General features: G+C 42.3%; 1 pseudogene; it reads right to left on the minus strand.

Moving 5' to 3' along the window:
* The window catches only part of LOC106584084 (GDP-mannose 4,6 dehydratase-like), a 186,549-nt pseudogene that overhangs the window by 138,052 nt on the left and 25,229 nt on the right, over positions 1 to 23,268 (minus strand).

Raw genomic sequence — 23,268 nt, forward strand, 5'->3', positions numbered from 1 at the left:
CATGGTCCAAACACACCAAACAGGACACAACAACACCTCTTCCCCCTGATTTGATGTAAAGAGAATTCCAGAAACACAAACCCAGTTATACAGTACATGATAAAGTTGAGAAAAAAACAGAACAATACTGAAAAACACATTGTTTGTTTATCTTGATGTCCCAATCCCTCCAGCTCTGAGCCACCTCAGGCTCTGAAACACGAGAACCCCACCTCAGGCTCTGAAACACTAGAACCCCAGCTCTTGGCTCTGGAACTGCAGTAGCATAATTAAACTTCTCCAAACTAATCAAATTCTGAGAGATAAATAACAGATAAATCAAAGAACAAAACAAAGGAGATTCATTGTGTTAACTCATCCGTTAGAAATTTAACGACTGAGCTGCTGAAACATGTCTCATCTGATTACACGTTTTTATGCATTGATTTGAACTTTTACATAAGGAGGTGGTGTGTGTGTGTGTGTGTGTGTGTGTGTGTGTGTGTGTGTGTGTGTGTGTGTGTGTGTGTGTGTGTGTGTGTGTGTGTGTGTGAGTTTGTGTGTGTGTGATGGATGGTATTGGTTGGCTCTGTGGGTAAGCCCATAGTACCTCCTGCTTCTGGTCAGTTTGGGGCTGGTTGAGGGTAGGGCGTTAGGGTGGGGGGTTCAGCGTGTGTTTGTATTACCCTCAGGGGGGCAGAAGCTGCTTCAATAAGCTGCTGCTCAGTGCACGGGTTAAGTTTCACCTGCAATTAACACCCCTAACACACACACCTCATGCACATACGCACAGACACACGCTCACACGCAGCTGCTGGCATTTATTTACCCTGCTTGCGTGGGATGTCAAGAGAGCATGAGCAGTAAGCGAAGCTCCTTGAACACCCTCCTCCTCAAACTGACCCCATCTGTAGGTAATCTTAGGTAATCACACACACGTACTCTCCTTAGAGATGAAATTATGTCATGAACACTGATTAGCTTTTGCCCTATATGCCCCTATCTCCTCTTTACCAGTCCAGCTGTGTTTATAAAAGTGTTATAGTCAAAGTGAAGGTAATTATTGAGCACCCCGAATCACTGCAGTAAAGTCAATGACTGCTTTAAACACAGGCACTCATGTACCTCCTGACTAAACACATGCTACACTATATATACAAAAGTATGTGGACACCCCTTCAAATGAGTGGATTCGGCTATTTCAGCCACACCCGTTTCTGACACGAAAATGAAATTGAGCACACAGCCATGCAATCTCCATAGACAAACATTGGCAGTAGAATGACCTGACTGAAGAGTGCAGTGACTTTCAACCTGGCACCATCATAGGATGCCACCTTTCCAACAAGTCAGTTCGTCAAATTTCTGCCCTACTCGAGCTGCCCCAGTCAACTGTAAATGGCATTATTTTGAAGTGGAAACGTCTAGGAGAAACAACGCCTGTCCTCGATTGCAACACTCACTACCGAGTTCCAAATTTCCTCTGGAAGCAACATTAGCACAAGAACTGCTCATTGGGAGCTTCATGAAATGAGTTTCCATGGCCGAGCAGCAGCACACAAGCCTAAGGTCAACTTGCACAATTCTGTAAAGCTCACCGCCATTGGACTCTGGAGCAGTGGAAACAAATTTTCTGGAGTGATGAATCACAATTCATTATCTGGCATTCCGATGGACAAATGTAGGATTGGCGGATTCCAGGAGAACGCTACCTGCCCCAATTCATAGAGCCAACTGTAAAGTGTGGTGGAGGAGGAACAATGGTCTGTGGCTGTTTTTCCATGGTTCGGGCTAGGCCCTTTAGTTCAAGTGAAGGGAAATCTCAACGCTACAGCATGCCAACTTTGTTGCAACAGTTTGGGGAAGGCCCTTTCCTGTTTCAGCATTACAATGCCCCCGTGTACAAAGCGAGGTCCATACAGAAATGGTTTGTCGAGATCGGTGTGGAAATAACCGTGAGCTGCAATTCTCCTCTCCCCCACCATGGGTCTCCACTGAGGGTCTAGTATTGTCTGGGGTTGGCATGACTCCCGCTGGAACGGAACAGGGGTTACTGTACCTTACCCTGTCTACGCTGCTGGCCCTGCCCCCACTGTCACCCCCCCCCCAGCCAAAAACATGTGATGAATGGCCAGCTGCCCTCATCAATCATCTGTGATTGTGTCTGATGTGCGCTGTGATTGGCTAATTAGCCTCATCTGTAACCATTACTGCACAGAGAGGCAGCTGCTCAGGAAAAAAAAAGACAAGAAAAATACATGTGAAAAATGACACAGACAGAGAGGGCTGGGCTGTCACCTCCACGACGCCTGAACTCAATGCTACACACACACATTACTGCCACACAGACACGCACTGCCAGGTTCTGCCAGACCCACTCCAACACGTGAGTAAACATCAAAAGGCCCAATTTAACAGGCCATTATGTGTTGAAAACAAACATTAAAAAAATGACAAAAAAGAGTGAGGTGTTGTAACTGTTCTGGAAACAACACTTTTTTTTCTCTTTACTGGTGGTGGGAGGGAGTTTGAGGGAGGAGTGGGGGCAAGAGGGAGGCTAGGATACACTCATCTAGCTACAGTTCCGTACTAGCCAGGTCCCAGATCTGGTTGTGCTGTGTAGCCAACTCCTTTGGTCATTTGGCATTACAGTGACCATAAGTGCTGGCAAGACAGCACAAACATATCTGGGACCAGGCTAGTTTCACCCCTCTAGCCCACAACAACAGCAGCAGCATTAGCAGCAGATCGCCTGCTAGAGTCAGTGAGAAGAACGCACCAGCTAGCAGATCTTAGAGGGAACCCACGGGTGACTGGGTGCTAGCCAAATAAGGGCACTATGATAGGGAAGTGAGTGTGAGCCAGGAGAACAAATTGCAAATGGTACTGTAGTCCTGGAGCTTGTCAAAGTCTGACAGAGACGTAGTGAGACAAGGCGAGAGACAGAGTGAGAATTATAGACACACAAAGAAATAGAGTGAGACAGGAGAGTGAGACAAGAGGAGAGACGCAGAGAGACACACAGAAACAGAGTGAGTCAGACAGGAGAGTGAGACATTAAGTGAAGCAGATGCAGAGAGACAGATCCAGAAGAGAGAGACATTCTGTGGAGGCAGCGAAGCGGGGCAGAGCCTGAAGCCCATGGTAGAGAGAGGGCCAAACCACTCAGGTCGGGCCAGAATGTTCTACGCACAGGATGTGGCTCTCCCTACAGCCAGAGGATGGGGGGTGGTGGGAAGAGGAGTGGCAGAGAGGAGAATGGGCATAGACATCCAAACAGCTGGAGGATAACGTGTGCTGTACCCTGTAAACCCTACACCCCCAGGCCAACTAAGAGAGAGAGACACTCATGACAGAGTGAGGGGTAAATATATAGGCCAGGGTAGGGTAAAGATAGCAGACACCACCTTCCTCCTCTGCTGCTCTCAGATCAGATCAATATATGTGTTCCTGTGTGTGGGGATGTGATTTGGTGTGTGTGTGTGTGTGTGTGTGTGTGTGTGTGTGTGTGTGTGTGTGTGTGTGTGTGTGTGTGTGTGTGTGTGTGTGTGTGTGTGTGTGTGTGTGTGTGTGTGTGTGTGTGTGTCCATGCTAGCGTGCATTTTCCTTTCCTGTGAGCCCTTTGTGTGTTCCTGTACATTTACAAGAACCAATATAAATACATCTTCAAACTTACTTATGTTTCACTTCTCAGACCTGTTCTCCGTATTTTTATTCTAAATCAGATTAAAACTGAAGGCAGATTAGGTTTGATAGGCTCTGAATGATTTTATTCACCGTTTTAGCAAAAAAGCCACCCACACAAAAGAGGCCAGTCATAGATCCATCCCATAATCACATAAACGCTCCATTCAGGGCTGTGTGTGTCTGTGTGTGTGTAAGACACTGGATACGGCTGGTGAGCCGACGCCCGACCACAGGGCTTCAGACGTTGTTAGTGCAGACACACTGCACGCCCCTTATGCCACCCCAAATGCATCCTCACACTATTAGAGGCAATTTCCCTGTTCCTCCTGGATGGAGAGAGATGGGAGAGGGAGGGGGAGAGAAATAGGGAGGGATGTGGAGAGAGAGAGAGAGAGAGAGAGAGAGAGAGAGAGAGAGAGAGAGAGAGAGAGAGAGAGAATAGAGAGAATAGAGAGAATAGAGAGAGAATAGAGAGAGAATAGAGAGAGGAGGGAGAGAGATAGAGAGAGAGTTGCCCACGGTGGAAAAACATGGTTCTGTTTACACATTGCCTGTTGTTGGACTTTTCCATGGTAACGCACTGGTGACGCCAGCTGAATGAAAAATTACTAAAAAGGGACATACGGCATTACTATGTCATTTTTATGTGTCTTCTTAGTGACTCTGAGAAACAGTGAGAGAGGGAGGAAAAAGGAGCTTCTGTTCTGTTTGACTTACCGAAATCTGCCTTGTCGAAACCGGAGCTGCATAGTGTGGAGGTGCGTGATTCACCAGACCCGGAATGCCGTCGTTCCCACAGGAAACCTGGAGTGTCTCAACCCAGGGTATCCCTGACAGGCGGGAGGGTGTACACACACACACACTCACAAACACCTGCACACACAGACATACAATGAGTAGTTTCACCCATGACATGCAAATGCTAGACTGATTACACCAATTCAATCAGAACCAGTCAATGAGTTTCCAGGATAGCTCATATTTGACGGTATTTTATGTTTTTGAATAATACAAATTCTAAATAGACTTTATGAGTAATTCATGGGTGGCAACACATCAATTCTAAGTGATTTTAATGGGGCTTTCTCCATTCTGATTGTATTATACTGTTCAATTAACCCTTTACACTCATACCCATACACGTGTTGAACATGGCAGCTTTGGGCACCGATGCGCCTAAATTGGAACGCAGTGGCTGTACAGTAACATGCTGTAAATGACATCAGAGCTCTGGCTCTGCGCTTCACAGCGTTGTATGGCTCCTGACTAACACCCGTTCTGAACTTGAGTATGCACGCGACAAGAAGTTGCCCCCATCCCTCCCTTTAATCGGGCAACTTTTACAAATGTTTTGTCGTCTGAGTGAGGGAAATGCTGTAAATTAAGAGGACTCAATGTATTTTGAAAGATGAGACGTTGAGGATTATAATAAATACTGCTTCGATGTCATACAAGCAAGCCAAACACCAGTGAGTCAAAATGTACGCTTCGCATTTCCATATCATAAAACTCATGTCACATACAATGTCAACATTTATGATCATTATGTTTGATTTACAGTTACAAGATGACATGGCGTCATACCCTGGGTTGTTCTAAACAGAATGAGCCTATGTTTGTCTATTGTGAAGAAGATTTGCAGCAGAACATGCACCTTAATGCACTTCATGACTCCTTTCTATGCACACCAAAATGATGATCTTTCTCTGAGTTTCTTTGGGAAAGCCTAACACTGTTAGATCGTATTTTATAACTTAGCTTGTCATGTTGGCAATAGAACAAGCTTTCAATGATGCCCACCTGACCCAGACCACGATTTATAATGGATCGTTTTTGGATTGAGTAAACAACAACAGTAAATGTGTGATGGCGGGGAGGCAGGGTTGTGTGCCAAACCAAACAAATACAAGTTTGCTTGCCCTAGTTCCTCAACAGCACAACTAGGAGAGCTCAAAAAGCACCTTACTCATATTTTATTTAGTCATAAAAGAGCAGTGAAAATAACTGTGCACACTCTGGAGAGGTGTTTGGCCACTTGGAGACACCAGTTAGTCCTCTCACTGAAACCCTTGTAATTTGTGTTGTCTTATGTTGCACCTACTCCACATGTTATAGAAATATTCTTATCATGTTACTGAATGTATCCAGATTATTTTCAGATTTTCTCATCAACAAATGGGGCGAACAATACAGTACATTTAAAATGCACAGAAAATCAACAGTGTAATGTTTGGATTCAGTCTTGTGTCAGGTGAACTGTTGTGTCCTCAACTTTGGTCTAACACTTATGCAATGATATCCAAACTGTACCTCTTAAGGACCTGCCCCTATTTTTCAATTTTCACCTAAAATGACATACCCAAATCTAACTGCCTGTAGCTCAGGACCTGAAGCAAGGATATGCATATTCTTGATACCATTTGAAAGGAAATACTTTGACGTTTGTGGAAATGTTAAATTAATGTAGGAGAATATAACACATTAGATCTGGTAAAAGATAATACAAAGAAAAAAATACTTTTTGCAAGAGAAAGGACATAATATATTATTCCAGCCCAAGCGCAAATTAGATTTTGGCCACTAGATGGAAGCAGTGTATGTGCAAAGTTTTAGACTGTTCCAATGAACCATTGCATTTCTGTTCAAAATGTTGTATCGAGACTGCCCAAATGTGCCTAATTGGTTTATTAATACATTTCCAAGTTCATAATTGTGCACTCTCCTCAAACAATAGCATGGTATTATTTTACTGTGAAAGCTACTGTAAATTGGACAGTGCAGTTAGATTAACAAGAATTTAAGCTTTCTGCCAATATCAGATATGTCTATTTCTAGGGAAATGGTCTTGTTACTTACAACCTCATGCTAATCACATTAGCCTATGTTAGCTCAACAGTCCCGCAGGGCACCCACCGATCCTGTAGAGGTAAATTTAAAAAATGTGCATGTTATTTTGGCATCAATACGTGTCACATATCAGTTTGCAAAATAATTGTTAAAATCATTGAGTTAATAAAGCCGCATACAAACATGGTCTCTTTTTTGCTTTCTTGAGTAAGGCAGCTCCAAAATGCAGGTTTTTCAGCTTAGCACAGTTCTTTCTGTGGTGGTGGGGCAGCCAGCGGAAAATTCAGAGCGTAGGGGTTGGTAATGTTCTCTAGTTGCGCTGTGATTGGCTCAGTGTTCTGTCACTCATAGGGACAATACATAACAGCAAAATCTACAGGGAGAGCTCAAAAATTCAAGCCCCTTGGGTGCTGCCATAGAGCTCCATTAGAAGTGCCGTCCAAGAAGGCTCAAGATAAAATGACGTCAAATCACATATCACAGTAATTTTGATTGGACTGATCATGTCATCATTATGAATCAAGTCAACAATCTACTGGCAAATCCTTTTCAATCCTTGTCAAATGAAGATAAATTACGAACAGAAATGATAGATAAAACATATCGGTGCTCATCGGCCGTTGCACAAAAACATTACACAACAAGTCGCAAATTCAACAATGACTGGTTTGGAAGGAATCAGTGGCTAACTGCAAGCATTGAAACGCAATCACTAGCCTACTATTCAGTCGAGTGGATGTATGGTCCAAGTCTGGGTTTAAGGATCTCTTTTCCAAGCTTAAATGGATTAACATTGCCCATGCTGTCAATCCAGCATGACTTCTGCTGCTTGCAAAACAACTGGAAACTTGGAACTGGGAAATCTCAGACTTTAGTGAGTTCAAGACAACTGGGAACTCGAAAAAAACAAGATCGGACTGGGAAAATATGCTGTGGGGCCTCTTTCTAGAGCTCCGACCTGAAGATCAATAATGTCATGATTCAACCTTATTTTTTTCTTAGTTCCCAGTTGTCTTAAAGGAACCATATATCCAGAGAATGCCAGACTTTAATGTCAAAGTTTAATGACAAAATTTGCCCACGAATGACCTTCCTGTTCACGTGAGCACAGCACAACAAGGTGAGTCCAAAAATGTATTGTATGGTGCTGTATACATGATGTAATATGCCAGGGAGATATGTATACTGTAGCTAAGAAAGTAATACTAAGTATATGTTGTGTGGTCCGTGTGGCTCAGTTGGTAAAGCCATGGTTGTGGGTTCGATTCCCACGGGGGACCAGTATGAATGAAAATGTATGAACTCAATACTGTAAGTCGCTCTGGATAAGAGCGTCTGATAAAATGTGTTGTAAACTGTTAGTATCCCATGTGCCTCACCCTAATACACTACCGGTCAAACGTTTTAGAACAGCTACAGTACTCATTCCAGGGTTTTTCTTTATTTTGACTATTTTCTACAGTGTAGGATAATAGTGAAGACATCAAAACTATGAAATAACACATATGGAATCATGTAGTAACCAAAAAAGTGTTAAAGAAATCAAAATATATTTTAGTTTGAGAATCTTCAAAAAGCCACCCTTTGAATTGAAAACAGCTTTGAACACTCTACTCCGATTTCAGAGCACACTCGTCTGTGTGCCAGAGCGCAGAATAACTGATGAATTTACGAACGCGCAACACCCATTGAATATGGCCGGTGTCAGTAAACGTCTGCAAAAAAACTAAATTGTTGCCAGCAGCTCAGTTACAGTCACCAACACTCTGAATAACATGAATAAACATAACCAACTCTGCTAGGGCAAGTAAAATGGTCAGAGTGAGATGTTCTCTCATTTGTGTCTGGAAGTAGCTAGCAAGCTAGCCAATGTTAGCCAGTTAGCTTGGGTGCATGACTGCTGTTGTGAGGTCAGAACGCTCGGATCAATCCTACTCCTCAGCCAGAGCGTCCAATGTGAGCTCTGAACGCTCCAAGAGCAAAACCCTTTGAATTTATGAATGTTGTGAGGCAGTCATGGCCACATGTCTCATAAAACTCCGATTTGGACGAGACTGACTTTATGACCAAAATTATCCTATTTACACTTCGTGGTACATCTTGAGGGTAGAATAAATGATTCTGCCTCTTATAGATGTCGCATAGGCTGTTTTCTAAATGAGAAGTCGTTTTTTAGGGGCAGTTGCTCTTTAATAAATTATTTTCCCTTACCTAAGAGAATTGCTTAAGGGCGTTGCATAGAGCCCCTCAAATATTTCCTTAGGTAAGGGCAAATTTAAGGGGTTTTACGGTAGTTTTGAAGGCATGTATGGCATAAAGAGTGCCTGGTTACCATGGTGATGGCCTGATTCACTGACTCTCTTCAAAAAGATCACTTTAAAATGTATGAAATAGCAAAATAGAACTTCTACAATCAAGACAGGATTATAAAATTGCTTCAGAAGATAAAAAACAATGTTTCTTGAAGTAACTTTTTTCTCAACTTGTTTATATTACTTTCTAGTATGTCACGTTAGCTTACAGAGTAGCTATAGGTAACTAGCTAGCTAGTTTTGTAGCCATGAATTATGCACCTTCCATTGTTTAGGTAAGTAGCTAGCTGGTTGGTGTTTAAACTTTTGTAACCAGAGCAGATGAAAGCAACATGCTGTTTGCTGTACATTGATATCCATACTGTATGAAGCAGTTAATGGACCTCGTGGGCAACCTTCACTTAATTTAACGAGAGTCTTGTCTTTAAAAGTAAAATAGTCAGTATTTTCAAAGCCGGATAAAAAACGTACCCGATTTAATCTGATTATTACTCCTGCCCAGAAACTAGAATATGCATATAATTATTAGCTTTGGATAGAAAACACTCCAAAGTTTCTAAAACTGTTTGAATGGTGTCTGTGAGTATAACAGAACTCATTTGGCAGGCCAAAGCCTGAGAAGATTCCATGCAGGAAGTGGCCTGTCTGACAATTTCTTGCCCTTCTTGATTATCTCTATCCATTACAGAGGATCTCTGCTGTTACGTGACACTTCCTACGGCTCCCATGGGCTCTCAGAAGACGGCAAAAAGCTGAATCGTGGCTTTGCAGGCTCTGGTTGAAAAAAAGTAGCGCGTTTGGGTAGTGGCTGGTTACAGTACTGTGAGACTCAGGCTCGTGCCCGCGTCGACAGAATGCTTTGTTTTCTTTCGTCTGTTTACCTAAACGCAGATTCCCGGTCGGAATATTATCGCTTTTTTACGAGAAAAATGCGGTAAACAGCGGTTGACATGCTTCGAAGTACGGTAATGGAATATTTAGAAATCTTTTGTCACGAATTGTGCCATTCTCGTGACCCTTATTTACACTTCGGATAGTGTCTTGAACGCACGAACAAAACGCCGCTATTTGGATATAACGATGGATTATTTTGGACCAAACCAACATTTGTTATTGAAGTAGCAGTCCTGGGAGTGCATTCTGACGAAGACAACAAAGGTAATCAAACTTTTGTAATAGTAAATCGGAGTTTGGTCAGGGCTAAACTTGGTCGGTGTCTAAATGGCTAGCCGTGATGGCTGGGCTATCTACTGAGAATATTGCAAAATGTGCTTTCACCAAAAAGCTATTTTAAAATCGGACATATCGAGTGCATAGAGGAGTTCTGTATCTATAATTCTTAAAATAATTGTTATGTTTTTTGTGAACGTTTATCTTGAGTAATTTAGTAAATTCACCGGATGTTTGTGGGGGGTATGCTAGTTCTGAACGTCACATGCTAATGTAAAAAAGCTGGTTTTTGATATAAATATGAACTTGATTGAACAAAACATGCATGCATTGTATAACATAATGGCCTAGGGTTGTCATCTGATGAAGATCATGAAAGGTTAGTGCTGCATTTAGCTGTGGTTTTGTTTTTTGTGACATTATATGCTAGCTTGAAAAATGGGTGTCTGATTATTTCTCGCTGGGTACTCTGCTGACATAATCTAATGTTTTGCTTTCGCTGTAAAGCCTTTTTGAAATCGGACAGTGTGGTTAGATTAACGAGAGTCTTGTCTTTAAAATGCTGTAAAATAGTCATATGTTTGAAAAATGGAAGTTTTCGGATTTTAGAGGAGTTTGTATTTCGCGCCACGCCCATCATTGGATATTGGAGCAGGTGTTCCGCTAGCGGAACGTCTAGATGTAAGAGGTTAACCTGTTGAGGACAGACGTTCCGCTAGCAGAACCCCGTTCTGCCTGCGGAACCCCTAGCCAACAGCCAATGGCATTGCACGGTGCGAAATACAAAACCAACTAAAATACCACAATTAAATTTTCTCAAACAATCAACTATTTTACACCATTTTAAAGATAAGACTCTTATTCAACAGCCAGTGACAAATCAGAGCACCAAACTTAAAACCACAAAATGTCATAATTCAAAGTTCTCAAACATAGGACTATTTTACACCATTTTATAGATACACTTCTCCTGAATCGAACCACGTTGTCCGATTTCAAAAAGGCTTTACAGCGAAAGCAAAACATTAGATTATGTTAGGAGAGTACATAGACACAAAAAACCACACAGCCATTTCCAAGCAACTAGCATGCATCACAAATACCCAAAACACAGCTAAATGCAGCACTAACCTTTGATGATCTTCATCAGATGACACTCCTAGAACATCATGTTACACAATACATGCATTTTTTTGTTCGATCAAGTACATATTTATATCCAAAAAACAGCATTTTACAATGGCTCGTGACGTTCAGAAAATATTTTGCCTCCAAAACTTCCGGTGAAACAGCACACCGATTTACAAAAATACTATTCATAAACCTTGATAAAATATTAAATTGTTATTCAAAGAATTATAGATAAACATCTCCTGAATCCAACCACGTTGTCCGATTTCAAAATAACTTTACGTGGAAAGCACACTTTGCAATAATCTGAGTACTGCGGTCAGAAAAAGACATCAAGCAATACAGATAGCCGCCGTTTTTGAGTCATCTAAAAGCATAAATAAAACTAGAAATATTCGCTTACCTTCAGTAATCTTCATCAGAAGGCACTTCTAGGAATCCCAGGTCCACAATAAATGTTGTTTTGTTCGATAAACTCCATAATTTATGTCCAAATAGCTCCTTGTTGTTCACGGAAAATGTCACGAAGAAAAGTAAAAAACAAAATCAATTTACGTTCGTTCAAACATGTCAAACGTTGTAAAGCATCAATCTTTAGGGCCTTTAGAACGTGAAGATTCAGTAAAATTCCAACCGGACGAAACCAGTGTCTTGAAAAACGTTTCGGAACGTGGAGCTACCTCTCGCATGAACGCGCGTCTCATTCCCGGGGTCACCAAGTTCCCAGCCTTCTCATTCGGTCTCTGTTCCTCATAGACGACTCAAACAACTCTCTAAAGACTGTTGACATCTAGTGGAAGCCGTAGGAAGTGCAAAATGAACCCTAACTCACTGTCTGTTAGAAAGGCAAGGACTTGAAAGGACTACAAGCACCAGAATTCTCACTTCCCGGTTAGATTTTTCTAAGGGTTTTGCCTGCCATATGAGTTCTGTTATACTCACAGACATTATTCAAAAAGTTTTAGAAACTTCAGAGTGTTTTCTATCCAAATCTACTAATATGCATATTCTAGTTCCTGGGCCCAAGTAGTAGGCCATTTAATTTGGGTACGTTTTTCATCCGGCCGTGAAAATACTGCCGTATTTTCACGGCCGGATGAAAAACGTACCCGATTTAATCTGGTTATTAATACTGCCCGGAAACTAGAATATGCATATAATTGTTTGATTTGGATAGAAAACACCCTAAAGTTTCTAAAACTGTTTGAATGGTGTCTGTGAGTATAACAGAACTCATATGGCAGGCAAAAACCTGAGAAGATTCTATACAGGAAGTGCCCTGTCTGACCATTTCTTGGCCTTCTACACTCTCTTTATTGAAAACTGAGGATCTCTGCTGTAACGTGACACTTCCTACGGCTCCCATAGGTTCTCAGAAGGCGGCAGAACGGTGAATGATGACTTTGCAGCCCATTGCTGAAAAACAGTAGGTCATTTGGATAGTGGTCGATCAGAGAACAATGAGACTGGGGGCGCATGCACGAGCCGACACCATGTTTTTATTTTTTCGTCTTTGAACGAAAACTGGGTTTCGCGGTCGGAATATTAGCGCTTTTTTACGAGAAAAAACGCATAAAAATTGATTTTAAACAGCGGTTGACATGCTTCGAAGTACGGTAATGGAATATTTAGATTTTTTTTGTCACGAAACGCGTCGGGCGCGTCACCCTTCGGATAGTGTCTTGAACGCACGAACAAAACAGAGGATATTTGAACATAACTATGGATTATTTTGAACCAAACCAACATTTGTTATTGAAGTAGAAGTCCTGGGAGTGCATTCTGACGAAGAACAGCAAAGGTAATCCAATTTTTCTTATAGTAAATCTGAGTTTGGTGAGGGCCAAACTTGGTGGGTGTCAAAATAGCTAGCCCGTGATGGCGAGCCATGTACTCAGAATATTGCAAAATGTGCTTTTTCCGAAAAGATATTTTAAAATCGGACATAGCGATTGCATAAAGGAGTTCTGTATCTATAATTCTTAATCTAACCACATTGTCCGATTTCAAAAAGGCTTTACAGCAAAAGCAAAACATTAGATTATGTCAGGAGAGTACCCTGCCAAAAATAATCACACAGCCATTTTCAAAGCAAGCATATATGTCACAAAAACCCAAACCACAGCTAAATGCAGCACTAACCTTTGATGATCTTCATCAGATGACACTCCTAGGACATTATGTTATACAATACATGCATGTTTTGTTCAATCAAGTTCAGATTTATATCAAAAACCAGCTTTTTACATTAGCATGTGATGTTCAGAACTAGCATACCCACCGAAAACTTCCGGTGAATTTACTAAATTACTCATGATAAACGTCGACAAAATACAAAACAATTATTTTAAGAATTATAGATACAGAACTCCTTTATGCAAACGCTATGTCAGATTTTAAAATAGCTTAAAAGTCACTTTAACTATACATTTATGTACATATGTACAAACTACCTCAATTGGCCCACCAACCTGTGCTCCCACAAATTGACTAACTGGGCTATCTGCATTGTGTCCCGCCACCCACCACCCGCCAACCCCTCTTTACGCTACTGCTATTCTCTGTTCATCATATATGCATAGTCACTTTAACCATATCTACATGTACATACTACCTCAATCAGTCTGACTAATCGGTGTCTGCATGTAGCCTCGCTACTTTTATAGCCTTGCTACTGTTTTTCACTGTCTTTTTACTGTTGTTTTTATTTCTTTACTTACCTATTGTTCACCTAATACCTTTTGGTTATTGGTTAGAGCTATTGGTTAGAGCCTGTAAGTAAGCATTTCACTGTAAGGTCTACACCTGTTGTATTCGGCGCACGTGACAAATAAACTTTGATTTGATTTGCTCCTTGTTGGGTTATAGCATTCTGGATCTGGGAGATCTCTGCTGGGTCCATGTTGAGGCTGAAGCTTGCTGTGACATGGTGAGATTGGACCCAGGTGCAGAGAAGAGACAAGACAAGGAATCAGTGGAAAAGGATAAACAAAATACTTTACTGAGAAATGGTAGCCGCAGGATCACAGTACACTTGAAAAACAACTAACACTAAGTCTCGAAAACTCAGGAACCGACCACAAACGGTAAACAATTTTAGCTTCTGCAAAGGACAACAGAAAACACACCTCTTTTAAACAGGGAAATCATAATGAGTAAATAGGACACACCTGAGTGTCGTTAATGTCTCTAGGACAGTCTCTGCCGCCCTCTGGTGACAGGTGGAACCATGACAGTCTGTTTCTTCGACATTTGCAACATTGTTTCAATATTCAAATTTGATTGGCAGCTGTCCCATAGTAAGGAACGTGTAGGGAATCTGAACGAAACAGACAGGCAAGCAGAATTTCTCACCCAGTCAAAAGCATGAATCAGCTGGCATCATTTTCATGGATATATATATATATATATATATATACTGCTCAAAACAATGAAGGGAACACTTAAACAACACATCCTAGATCTGAATGAAAGAAATAATCTTATTAAATACTTTTTTCTTTACATAGTTGAATGTGCTGACAACAAAATCACACAAAAATAATCAATGGAAATCCAATTTATCAACCCATGGAGGTCTGGATTTGGAGTCACACTAAAAATTAAAGTGGAAAACCACACTACAGTGTCACGAACTTCTTCATCATCCGATGATATAGCGAAATCGTCGTCTGAAAGTGTGGACCAATACGCAGTAGAGTTGGTGTTCATTTTCATAATTTATTAAAGAACGTTGAACACGAGAAAACAAGAAAACAATAAGCACGACAAATGACAGTTTTGCAGGCTCACAAAAACACGCAATGCAAAAACAATCTCCCACAAATCCCAAACACAAACACACCCTAATATATGGGACACTCAATCAAAGGCAAAGAGAAAACACCTGCCTTCAATTGAGAGTCCCAACCCCAATTAATCAACCATAGAAACACAGACTACCTAGACTAGACATAGAATTACCTAAACATAGATCATAAACCAAAAACCCGGAAATACTAAATCAAACGCCCTATTTCCAAAACACCACCCTGAACCACATAAAACAAATACCCTCTGCCATGTCCTGACCAAACTACAATACCAATTTACCCTTATACTGGCCAGGATGTGACATACAGGCTGATCCAACTTTGATGTAATGTCCTTAAAACAAGTCAAAATGAGGCTCAGTAGTGTGTGTGGCCTCCATGTGCCTGTATGACCTCCCTACAACGCCTGGGCATGCTCCTGACGAGGTGGCAGATGGTCTCCTGAGGGATCTCCTCCCAGACCTGGACTAAAGCATCCGCCAACTCCTGGACAGTCTGTGGTGCAACGTGGCGTTGGTGGATGGAGCGAGACATGATGTCCCAGATGTGCTCAATTGGATTCAGGTCTGGGGAACGGGCGGGCCAGTCCATAGCATTAATGCCTTCCTCTTGCAGGATCTGCTGTCACACTTCTGCCACATGAGGTCTCGCATTGTCTTGCATTAGGAGGAACCCAGGGCCAACCGTACCAGCATATGGTCTCACAAGGGGTCTGAGGATCTCATCTCGGTACCTAATGGCAGTCAGGCTACCTCTGGCGAGCACATGGAGGGCTGTGCGGCCCCCCAAAGAAATGCCACCCCACACCATGACTGACCCACCGCCAAAACAGTCATGCTGGAGGATGTTGCAGGCAGCAGAACGTTCTCCACGGCGTCTCCAGACTCTGTCACGTCTGTCACGTGCTCAGTGTGAACCTGCTTTCATCTGTGAAGAGCACAGGGCGCCAGTGGCGAATTTTCCAATCTTGGTGTTCTCTGGCAAATGCCAAATGTCCTGCACGGTGTTGGGCTGTAAGCACAACCCCCACCTGTGGACGTCGGGCCCTCATACCACCCTCATGGAGTCTGTTTCTGACCGTTTGAGCAGACACATGCACATTTGTGGCCTGCTGGAGGTCATTTTGCAGGGCTCTGGCAGTGCTTCTCCTGCTCCTCCTTGCACAAAGGCGGAGGTAGCGGTCCTGCTGCTGGGTTGTTGCCCTCCTACGGCCTCCTCCACGTCTCCTGATGTACTGGCCTGTCTCCTGGTAGCGCCTCCATGCTCTGGACACTACGCTGACAGACACAGCAAACCTTCTTGCCACAGCTCGCATTGATGTGCCATCCTGGATGAGCTGCACTACCTGAGCCACTTGTGTGGGTTGTAGACTCCGTCTCATGCTACCACTAGAGTGAAAGCACCGCCAGCATTCAAAAGTGACCAAAACATCAGCAAGGAAGCATAGGAACTGAGAAGTGGTCTGTGGTCCCCACCTGCAGAACCACTCCTTTATTGGGGGTGTCTTGCTAATTGCCTATAATTTCCACCTGTTGTCTATTCCATTTGCACAACAGCATGTGAAATTTATTGTCAATCAGTGTTGCTTCCTAAGTGGACAGTTTGATTTCACAGAAGTGTGATTGACTTGGAGTTACATTGTGTTGTTTAAGTGTTCCCTTTATTTTTGTTGAGCAGTGTATATAAGGTCAAACTAAACGAAGTGCAGCTAGTTTACAGTCTTTCCAGCTTCAGTTTGAGGTGATTGTGTTAGCTGTGTTGTTGGCTAGCTCCTCTGAACAACAGTGTCCTGACAAGTGAGCACATTTTCTATGCCATGCGAAATCACGCCTCATTTATCATTGTTATGGATGTATCCAAATAAATTTCACTAGAAAACAGCTCAAACAAATGCAAATGCAGCTACTTTCCTGTTATTCTGGTTGCACTGTTTGACATGACTGTAAGTTAGCTGTAGTTGGCTAGTTAGCAAGCAAGGGATAAGAACGTTGCCAGCAAGTATGGCAGAGGAACATTTAGAACGGATGACTGGGTCACGTCCATAGATACAGAACAAAAAGACTGAACAACTGGGTTGCGTCTCTAGCAACCGAACCAATAGAATGAATGACCAGCCGGTTTGGGTAACAACCCTAGATTTGTGTCAGGATTATATCTTGAGGGAGGATGAAATAGTTTTAATAAATTCATCAAAATATATTTTTTTAGGAAATATCTCAATCATTATTTGAATATGTTGGTAACCCGTTGTATAAAAGTGATAATGCCCTCAAAGCCGACAACATCCATGCCAATATATCCTCCAAACACCAGCTTCTCTGGCATTATCACTTAATATAGCACAGGCTTGGAACCTCTTACCTTCGCAATGTCTGCCTGGTACATGCATTGTAATGTAATAATTTCCATGGTAATGAAGAATGTTTATTCAAATGATGCCAACTGATGTGGCTCATTCAATGGAATATATTTTTTGTAATGTAATTTGAGTTGATTCAACAAATCATAGCACAGATTGATGGGTACACATCCTGCTTTTACTTCCTAATTTTACTTCCTGCTTTGCTCCAATGTGTACACTCGCAATGGCCGCCAGTCCATCCATTATGCCATCATCGACTTCAATGGCCCGTTCTATTCATTCTTATTTCTATGACTCTACTACACTGAAGTGCAAAATCATGGCTAAATACAGAAAAACCCCTGAAGTAGCAGAGAATAAGCACTACTTTTAAAGACCACGTCGCCATTTCACTACCACAGAAACAAAATCACATCAATGAACAAATAAGTCAGATAGGAACCAAAAAACAGTGTTCTCTCTTCTCAGCTCTGCGGTTTGAATTGGATATGACTGATCTATGAATGCATCAACAGCATGGCACCCAGGCCTGCATAACAGGTTCAGTCCCACCTTAACAGTATGATCCACCACACCAACACCTGACGCAGTGATCCACACTGAAGTTCCAGTTACGCTACCCCTTCTAGCCCCCGTCGAAGTGTCAACCATCCCACCACCACCCCCCTATTAATAACAGGGTCCACCATGAGGAGTCTTGCTGTCAGACATGGCAACACACAGAGACTTTCATCTTCATAGAGAAAGAGAGCGAGAGAAAGAGAGAGACACAAACACTTACCTATCACACACACACACAAGTGCTGCACTAACATATCGTTTACACTCACAACACACACACACAAAATCACACACACACACACCACACACACACAGCGAGTTCTGCTCCCGGACATGGCGACCCCTTACTGTTCGTTTCATCTCTCAGCTTGCTGCTGGCACCATTACATTAACACAAACACTGTATTTCTGTCATCATCCACAGCATCGCACAGCACCACAAGGCATTCCCTTAATATCTCTCTTTCTTCTTATTTGCATCCCAAATGACAGACTATTCACTACATAGGGCATTACATTTGACCACAGCCCTACGCTCCTTGGTCAAAAGTAGTGCACCATAATAGGGAATCGGTTGCCATTTGGGAGGCAGGGCTGCTCTGTTTCAGGGAGTTTTGGGACGTGGGTGAGTGGTGGGAAATTGGAGTGCCGTCTGTGGCCTCACAGCAAGCGGCCCTCTCCCTCCTCTCATAACCTCGTTTTTTCTCTCTCTCTCTGTTTTCTCTTTGGCAGGCTATTAAGGGGCTTCATGCAGATCACATATTTCAGTCTCAAATGATCTGGGAAAACATTAACCCCACAATGCTGTATGTGTGTGATTGTGAGGGTGTGTGTCAGAGTGCAGTGTGTGTATATGTCCAGTCTTACCTCTACGTAGTCCTTGGCATGGTCCCAGTCTCTCTTGGAGTCCAGGTTACCCAGACTGATGCTCTCCAGCTGGCCCAGGTGAACCTTCGCCACAGAACGGCTGATCTTACGAGTCACGAAGTTCGCCCCTGGGAAAAAGAGTGAGAGAGAGAGGAGAGAAAGAGAAAGACAGAGACAAACAGAAAGATGATAGTGGATATTAGTGAGGTAATGGCCTGACCATGGAAACATGAACGTTTTAAAAACCCTCCACCACCCAGCGACCTTACGCCTCCCCGTCGATGCATTGGCCCAGGGTCCACTAGGCCCAAATATTATTTGAAATCTTTCATTTTCTATTTTCTTGGACTGCCTGCAGTGTCAAGTCGGCTGGATTTGAGACTATTCTATTGACCCATTGCACAAGGCAGGGTTGGGGAGTAACGGATTACAACAAAAACAGTAACTGTCATCGGTTAGGTTACGAGCTAAAATATTGTAATCAGATTACAGATACACTATATATACAAAAGTCTGTGGACACCTCTACTAATGAGTGGATTTGGCTATTTCAGCCACACCCGTTGCTGATAGGTGTATAAAATCGAGCACACAGCCATGTAATCTCCATAGACACACATTGGCAGCAGAATGCCCTTGCTGAAGAGCTCAGTGACTTTCAACGTGGCACTGTCATAGGATACCACCTTTGCAAAAAGTCCGTTTTTCAAATTTCTGCCCTGCAAGAGCTCTCCCGGTCAACTGTAAGTGCTGTTATTGTGAAGTGGAAATGTCAATGAGCAACAATGATTCAGCCACGAAGTGGTAGGCCATACCATCTCAAAGAACGGGACCGCCGAGTGCTGAAGTGCGTAGCGCATAAAAATCATCTGTCCTCTGTTGCAACACTCACTACCGAGATCCAAACTGCCTCTGGAAGCAACGTCAGCACAAGAACTGTTCGTCGGGTGCTTCATGAAATGTCCACACAAGCCTAAGATCACCATGTGCAATTTCAAGTGTCGGCTGGAGTGGTGTAAAGCTCGCCGCCAATGGACTCTGGAGCAGTGGAAACGCTTTCTCTGGAGTGATGAATCACGCTTCACCATCTGGCAGTCCGACGGACGAATCTGGGTTCGGTGGATGCCAGGAGAACGCTACCTGCCCTAGTTCATCGTGCCAACTGGAAAGTTTGTGGAGGAGGAATAATGGTCTGGGGCTGTTTTTCATAGTTCGGGCTAGGCCCCTTAGATCCAGTGAATGGAAATCTTAACGCTACAGCATACAATTACATTCTAGACGATTCTGTGCTTCCAACTTTGTGGCAACAGTTTGGGAAAGGCCCTTTCCTGTTTCAGCATGACAATGCCCCCGTGCACAAACCGAGGTCCATACAGAAATGGTTTGTCAATATCGGTGTGGAAGATCTTGACTGACCTGCACAGAGCCATGACCTCAACCCCATTGAACACCTTTGGGATGAATAGGAACGCAGACCGCGAGGCAGGCCTAATCGGCCAACATCATTTCCCAATCTCACTAATGCTCTTGTGGCTGAATGGAAGCAAGTCCCCACAGCAATGTCCAACATCTAGCGGAAAGCCTTCCCAGAAGAGTGGAGGCTGTTATATCAGCAAAGGGGCGACCAACTCTATATTAATGCCCATGATTTTGGAATGAGATGTTTGACGAGCAGGTGTCCACATACTTTTGGTCATGTAGTGTACTTTAGAAAAAATTGATGATTGCTTGTAGCATTATTTTTAACTCAGAAAGGATGTTTGCCAAAAAATTATTTGACTCCTTTCTTTTTTCTCAATGACATTCAAATCAGCATTGAAGAAATTTGCAAGTTTAAGTTTGTTTCGCCTGAGAAAGTCTGACCATAAGTCAGAGACCACTATGATGATGGTACAGATGCGTTTGATGGATTGCGTGAAAGAGAAGGAATAAGCTTGTGTTGGCTACAGTCCAAGCTATGTCTTCCAATGGTGCGACTGCTGTTGGCATCAAAAGATTATCCAACTTGAATAAAAGCTCGGATTTAAGGACGACAGCAGTGGTGTAGCCAACAGGCGATACAGATAACACTTATTATTGATATCTACATCGTGCATTGACGTGAATCACACTGCTGCTCTCAATTACTGTAGCTATTTGCGCCTTTCGGATTGTGATTGTTGTGGATGGCTGTTCTATATGTGTTCTATATGTGTATTTTAACCTAATAATGTTTGAATTTAAGAAGTTTAAGCTGCCGATCAATCATTGCTTTTGCGACCAGTGGACAGTCCGTGACAATGCGCTCTTGCAACAGCTGCATAGTCCAGATCTCAGGCTACGGAATAAAAGTTTGAGTGAGTTCCTCCCTTCTAAATTCCTTCTAGGTATTGTGCTCCAGAGAGTTAAACGTTAGTTTAATTTAAGAAGACCAAGAGTGGGGCTTTTATTGCTCAATCTCATTCGTGCTGTTTAAAAAGAAAATGCCCATAGGCCTAACGGACACAGCACTTTAGACTTACACAGCTGCAAATTATCGAGATATCAAAGTGTCACCCACAAAAACATAAACAATAGGCCTTCAAAAAATCCAGCATATGGCATATATTTTTCACCATGCAAATAGCACTTTTCGGTAGTCTTCAAAGCATGCCATTCCATGAATGGCCCTCACTACATATTCGTCGCCAAACCCACTGGCTCCAGGTCATCTATAAGTCTTTTCTAGGTAAAGCCCCGCCTTAACTCAGCTCACTGGTCACCATAGCAACACCCACCGGTAGCATGCGCTCCTGCAGGTATATTTCACTGGTCATCCCCACTTCATTTGGCCGCCTTTCCTTCCAGTTCTCTGCTGCCAATGACTGGAACGAATTGCAAAAATCACTGAAGCTGGAGTCTTATATCTCCCTCTCTAACTTTAAGCATAAGCTGTCAGAGCAGCTACCTGATCACTGTACCTGTACACAGCCAATCTATAAATAGCACACCCAACTACCTCATTTACATATTATTACTTACCCTCTTGCTCTTTTGCACCCCAGAATCTCTACTTGCACATCATCATCTGCACATCTATCACTCTAGTGTTAGTGCTAAATTGTAATTATTTCACCTCTATGGCCTATTTATTGCCTACCTCCCTACTCTTCTACATTTGCCCATACTGTACATAGATTTTTTTTTAAAATGTTATTTTGTGTTATTGACTGTACGTTTGTTTGTGTAACTGTTGTTGTTTTTGTCACACTGCTTTGCTTTATCTTGGCCAGGTCGCAGTTGTAAATGAGAACTTGTTTCCAACTGGAGTACCTGGTTAAATAAAGGTGAAATATCTATCAATTTCTTTATTTAAAATGAGAGCAGCATTTATTTTTCAACTCAAAGCAATGAGCCCAATCAGTGCACGTTAGCGTTTTAAGTCATGAATGTAATGACCACTGCAGCATTGCAGTGGTCATTAGCAGCACAGCCACAAAGTCATTCAATCTAATTTTAAACCTAACTGTAACATTAACCATACTGCTAACCCTAATGCCTAACCCTAAATTTAAATTATGACCAAAACTTTTGTTTTCACAATATAGCCAATTTTGACTTTGCATGTAGGGAAAATCACTCACTTTTGCCTCAAGGACAAGACTCATCCCAATAAACATCCACCTGTCAAATCCGTCCTCCATTACAACAAAATCATAAATCCCAGAGTAGGTTAATGAATCCTTAGATGTTGGGTTATGCTCAGGTAAAAAAATTGGCTAATCTATATTTACAAGTCATATTCTTGAAGATAAAGGGGTATTCAATTTATTGGAATGACTAGAAATCTGACAGACTTTTGTTTTTAATGTAGAGATATAGTCTGATTGTATTATTATCTGTAGTAGAAAGCAGTGAGTTAGAAGAACACTACATAATCAAAACCATAAAGTAAAATGCAACATCCATTTATGGCCAGCTGTGTGAACTCAAACATTGATTTATCTTGCAATTGATGTTGTTCAATTGGTAATACTAATGTTTGTGTTCTTCTAATGCCTCTTAAGGGGAAAGTAATCTAAAAGTAACTAAAAAAATCTGATTACGTTACTGAGTTTGAGTAATCCAAATGTTATGTTACTGATTACAATTTTGGTCAGGTAACTAATAACTAACGGATTACATTAAGAAAGTAACCTACCCAACCCTGGTGTCAGGGAAGCTAAATCAAGCACATCAAGCATTTCAAATTATTTCAAATAGTATTTGAAGCCAGGTCTGGGTTCTCCCTGGCCAGTCACCACAGAAAGCCAAGAAGCCACCGGCGAGTCACACAGATCAGTTACCATCTCACATTACAACTACAACATACTGTACATTTAGGGACTCCTCTCTCTCATCTCTCCTCTCATTTTACCCTTAATTCACCATTTCAAAATTAACTCCCGGCTCAAGGCCAAACCAAATCTAGCCTGTATCGCAATGTCGGTCTATTAACCCAAAAATCACCATAAAAGTTTCATTAAAAAAGGGTATAAACGGAATAAAACAGGGCCGTCAGTTGGAGCGGAGCACTATCACG

Source organism: Salmo salar, chromosome 23, assembly GCF_965601325.2.
Source record: "Salmo salar chromosome 23, fSalSal1, whole genome shotgun sequence".
Taxonomy (NCBI): domain Eukaryota; kingdom Metazoa; phylum Chordata; class Actinopteri; order Salmoniformes; family Salmonidae; genus Salmo; species Salmo salar.